Here is a 5,245-nt window from a genome sequence, read left to right on the forward strand (position 1 = left end):
TGGTGGAGATTTTCAATATGCAAAATCCTCCCCTGTCCAGTCTGTCTGCATTTTGTTTTATGGTTTATATCGATTCTATACTGCTTCTTGTACAGCACACCACCCCTGCCTATGATATCTGAGCACTTCCATGGCATATGAACGTCCTTTTATTCAACCCCCCAGCACGGCTGTAACCAGGGCCGGAAGAGCGGGGCAGCCAACCAGGGCACAAAACTGTGAGCGTGGAAAAATGAACAAAAAAATGGAAGGGGACACAAATATACTTGCTTGCCTCGGGTGCTAAAATGCCTAATTACAGTATTCAAGGTGGAGTGGGAGGGGAGGTTTTGTTTGCTTTTGGGAAAAGGTTCTGGTTTTGAGCCATCTCTTCTTGAAATAGAGGTACCGTAGTTACAAAGTAGGATGGCAGACTATGAAACACTGTGTTGCCAACTCTTGTGATTTTATTGTATGCCTTACAATATTTGGTGTTTTTTCTTAAATCCCCAGCTTCTGGAGGCATGTGATTAGGTGAGAATCACAGCTTTAATTAAAAACAAAAAACAAGTTTCCAGTCTCTCATGATTAGACAAAATCTTGAAAACACGATTTAAGATTACCCTAAAGGCTCAAAAACCACAAGGCAATGAGAAAACTGCCCAAATGTATTATTTTTCCTTTTACAACTCATTACTGGTAAACCAAGCTAATGAATTTTTGAGGCCTGTCACGTTAATTTTGAACACTTGGGGTTGGCAATACTGCTAAATCAGTGCCAGGGAACTGCAATATGCAACTGGAAAACAGTCCTACAGCAAAACCAATCCATTCTTGTCTCCTCCCCCAGTGTATTTTTCTACGTACAACCATGTGTTGATCCAAATCCCTAGTACATTTGTTCCCCTGCTCAGCTTTACCCAAGAAATCCAAAGGTGAGGAGAAAAGGAGTACTTGTGGCACCTTAGAGACTAACAAATTTATTAGAGCATAAGCTTTCGTGAGCTAAGTGAGCTGTAGCTCACGAAAGCTTATGCTCTAATAAATTTGTTAGTCTCTAAGGTGCCACAAGTACTCCTTTTCTTTTTGCGAATACAGACTAACACAGCTGCTACTCTGAAAGGTGAGGAGGACATTGATTTTTAAATGCATGTAAATATAGACAAATTTATAATAGTATATCTGGATGCAATGTAGTAAACTAAACAGAGGAATCCTGAAGTGAAATGACCAGGGAAGGGATGAAGAAGTTATTGCAGAATTAGCTTTGAAGCAAGAGCTGGTCCGAACAGCTGCCAAATCTCCATCCACAGAAGGGCCCAGTACAGGCAGGCCGCCACAGACCAGGGACAGGTTGCTACATGGTTTGATGTTCACTGTGAATGCTCTGGTAGTATGGAGGATAGAACACAAGCTGCTTCTTGTTACCTGGGGGCCACATTTGGAGATGTTTAGGCCTTCTGAGTGACCAGTACCTCTGCCCCTTTATCTCAGTGCTGGCTTCACAGATTTCCTTCTATTTAACAGGAAACCTCCATCCCTTGTTTCCCTATCGACTCATTCCAAACATGATTTCTACCAGTTCTGGACACATTCTCTTTTGCTCATGCCTCCCTTCTTCTGTCCCACAAATTCAACTGGGATATCAATTGGGAAAGTTGGAGGTTGAGTTGTGCATGGGAGAATGTTGCACAGTGGTTGATTCTTGAAGCCTTGAGATCCAAACAATGGCTTGCTTCATAGGTAACACGCCATTCTTCTTGTTCCAGTTGCCCTGTAGCTCTTGCTCTTTCCCCAGGTGATTCTTTTCATCTCACTGTTTTGACATCTTCCCTGAAGGTAATGTTGTTTAAAAGGGCATTCTAAAGATAATTTCCATCATTTAAACAATCTCTCTTTTTCCATGTTATTTATAAAATTTTTCTGAGGCTTGCAAAACCTTTTTTCCCCTTTACCAAAATATTTTCCTCTATCCTGTAGGTGCATTAATAGTTGGGTTTTTGTTTTTTTTTTTAAATACCACATATTGAATACAACATACAAAACAAAGATTTGAAGAGGAAAAAATTCTCCAGAGCAAACAGGATGTGTCAAGTACACACAACAAATAAGCACAAGCACAGAAACTCGTATAATGCTCTGAACATGTAATAAAGTAAGAGTTCTCTAAAGTAAATTGTCATAACCTGTTTTGGTTATGGAGTGACTGTGGCACAAGTGCACGCTTTAATAGAGTTCAAACTGACGTGAAGGGAGCAGTGCGAATAAGCAGACAGAGCACCCTGCTCCTTGAAAAGTTATAGTCCTTTGATATTCTTTGCAAGAGCTTATTCTGGTCAAATGAAAATTCTCCCTTCAGTAGAATCACGGTCTATTGCAATGTGTGAAGGAGACCAGTAAAAGGACCTTGAGCCTGCAAAAGCTTATGCACATGCTTAACTATACATATTGTGAATAGTTCAATTGCAGTAACTTGGGCTACTCGCGGCACACATAAAATGAAGCATGTGCAAAAGTTTGTGTAGCATCAGGGCCTCGGTGGCATAAAAATTCTTCTTCCTTGTCCCTGGATCTATTTTGCATTTGTTAACACTTTTCATGATAGCTGGAATCATAGTAACAATTGATAAGGTATCCATTGCATCATGATGCTTTTCTTAAAATAGGCAGTTTTACACAATTTATACATTATGGAGAGGATTAAATGGAATTTTTGGCTGCTCAAGGAATGCTTGACTGAGCAATCTAGTAGCTATTCAGTGGGAATAATTTAAAGCATAGGTGCTGGACCTACAGGTGCTGGGGGTGCTGCCGCACCTCTTGGCTTAAAGTGGTTTCCATCATATACAGGGTTTACAGTTTGGTTCAATGGCTCTCAGCACCCCCCCCATACAATTGTTCCAGCACCCCTGATTAAGAAGAAAGCAAAGTACATGACTCCAGAAATCTTCAACCACAAAGCACCCCAGGCAAGTATGAATGAAGGGCCCAATCCTTCAAACACTCATGCACATGCATAACTTTACTGATATGAAGTGTGACTAGGCGCAATACTGGCAGGATTGGAGCCTACTTCTAATCTGGAGCTTTGACATGAACATGGCATCATTGAGTTGCTTTTTGGCTCTAGCTGGGCTGCTTGGGAGCGATGACTGGGCACTGGGCTGCTACGTTTTGTTCCCCTTGAATTTTTTAAAATTAAAAATTATACATCTAAAACAAATCTTAAGTGTGTTACTAATGCTACTGTAGCTGCTTAGCCAATGCAAGGGGAATAGGAGAGGGGGCGGGGTGTGGGGCAAGGGGTGAAGGAGTGTGGGGGGCCCAGGGGCGGGTCCGGGCAGTGAGAGACGGGGCATGGGGAGAAGGGGCAGAGAGTGGAGGAGTAGAGGGGTGTGGGGGGCCAGGGGCGGGTGGTGAGAGGCAGGGCAGAGGATGGGGGGGAGAAGGGGCAGGTGGTGAGAGGTGGGGCAGGGGGAGAAGGGGCAGAGAGGTGTGGGGGGGCCCAGGAGGGGAGGGGAGAGGCAGGGCAGGGGGAGAAGGGGCAGAGGATGGTGGGGAGAAGGGGCAGGTGGTGAGAGGCGGGGCAGGGGGAGAAGGGGGAGAAGGGGCAGAGAGGTGTGGGGGGGACCCGGGGGGGAGGTGAGAGGTGGGGCAGGGGGAGAAGGGGCAGAGGATGGGGGGGAGAAGGGGCAGGTGGTGAGAGGCGGGGCAGGGGGAGAAGGGGCAGAGAGGTGGGGGGGAGAAGGGGCGAGGTGAGAGGCGGGGCAGAGAGGTGGGGGGGCTGGGGGGGAGGTGAGAGGCGTGGCAGGGGGAGAAGGGGAAGGTGGTGAGAGGCGGGGCAGGGGGAGAAGGGGCAGAGAGGTGGGGGGCTGGGGGGGAGGTGAGAGGCGGGGCAGGGGGAGAAGGGGCAGAGAGGTGGGGGGGAGAAGGGGCAGGTGGTGAGAGGCAGGGCAGGGGGAGAAGGGGCAGAGAGTGGAGGAGTAGAGGGGTGTGGGGGGCCCAGGGGCGGGTGGTGAGAGGCAGGGCAGAGGATGGGGGGGAGAAGGGGCAGATGGTGAGAGGCGGGGCAGGGGGAGAAGGGGCAGAGGTGGGGGGGCTCGGGGGGGAGGTGAGAGGCGGGGCAGGGGGAGAAGGGGCAGAGAGGTGGGGGGAGAAGGGGCAGATGGTGACAGGCGGGGCAGGGAGAGAAGGGGCAGAGGATGGGGGAGAAGGGGCAGGTGGTGAGAGGCGGGGCAGGGGGAGAAGGGGCAGAGGATGGGGGGAGAAGGGGCAGGTGGTGAGAGGCGGGGCAGGGGGAGAAGGGGCAGAGGATGGGGGGAGAAGGGGCAGGTGGTGAGAGGCGGGGCAGAGGTGGGGGGGCTCGGGGGGGAAGGTGAGAAGCGGGGCAGGGGGAGAAGGGGCAGGTGGAGAAGGGGCAGAGAGGTGGGGGGGCGCGGGGAGGTGGTGAGAGGCGGGGCAGGGGGAGAAGGGGCAGGGGCAGAAGGGGCAGAGGTGGGGGGTTCGGGGGGGAGGTGAGAGGCGGGGCAGGGGGAGAAGGGGCAGAGGATGGGGGGGAGAAGGGGCAGAGAGGTGGGGGGGCTCGGGGGGGAGGTGAGAGGTGGGGCGGGGGAGAAGGGGCAGAGAGGTGGGGGGAGAAGGGGCAGGGGCAGAAGGGGCAGAGGTGGGGGGTTCGGGGGGGAGGTGAGAGGCGGGGCAGGGGGAGAAGGGGCAGAGAGGTGGGGGGGAGAAGGGGCAGGGGCAGAAGGGGCAGAGGTGGGGGGTTTGGGGGGAGGTGAGAGGCGAGGCAGGGGGAGAAGGGGCAGAGAGGTGTGGGGGAGAAGGGGCAGGGGGAGAAGCGGCAGAGGTGGGGGGTTCAGGGGGAGGTGAGGTGGGGCAGGGGGAGAAGGGGCAGAGAGGTGGGAGGCGGGGCAGAGGTGGGGGGCTCGGGGGGGAAGGTGAGAGGCGGGGCAGGGGGAGAAGGGGCAGAGGATGGGGGGGAGAAGGGGCAGGGGGAGAGGGGGCAGAGGTGGGAGGGTTCGGGGGGGTGGTGAGAGGCGGGGGGGAGAAGGGGCAGGTGGTGAGAGGTGGGGGTTCGGGGGGCAGAGGTGGGGGTTCGGGGGGAGGTGAGAGGTGGGGGTTCGGGGGGCAGAGGTGGGGGTTCGGGGGGGAGGTGAGAGGCGGGGCAGGGCGTGTGGGGGGCCCCAGGAAAAGGGGGAGCGAGGAGCAGGGCCCGGGGCCCCAGCTGGAGGCCGCGGGCGGGCGGGGGGGCCCCGCTGCAGCCGCC

Source organism: Dermochelys coriacea, chromosome 16, assembly GCF_009764565.3.
Source record: "Dermochelys coriacea isolate rDerCor1 chromosome 16, rDerCor1.pri.v4, whole genome shotgun sequence".
NCBI classification, from domain to species: Eukaryota; Metazoa; Chordata; order Testudines; family Dermochelyidae; genus Dermochelys; species Dermochelys coriacea.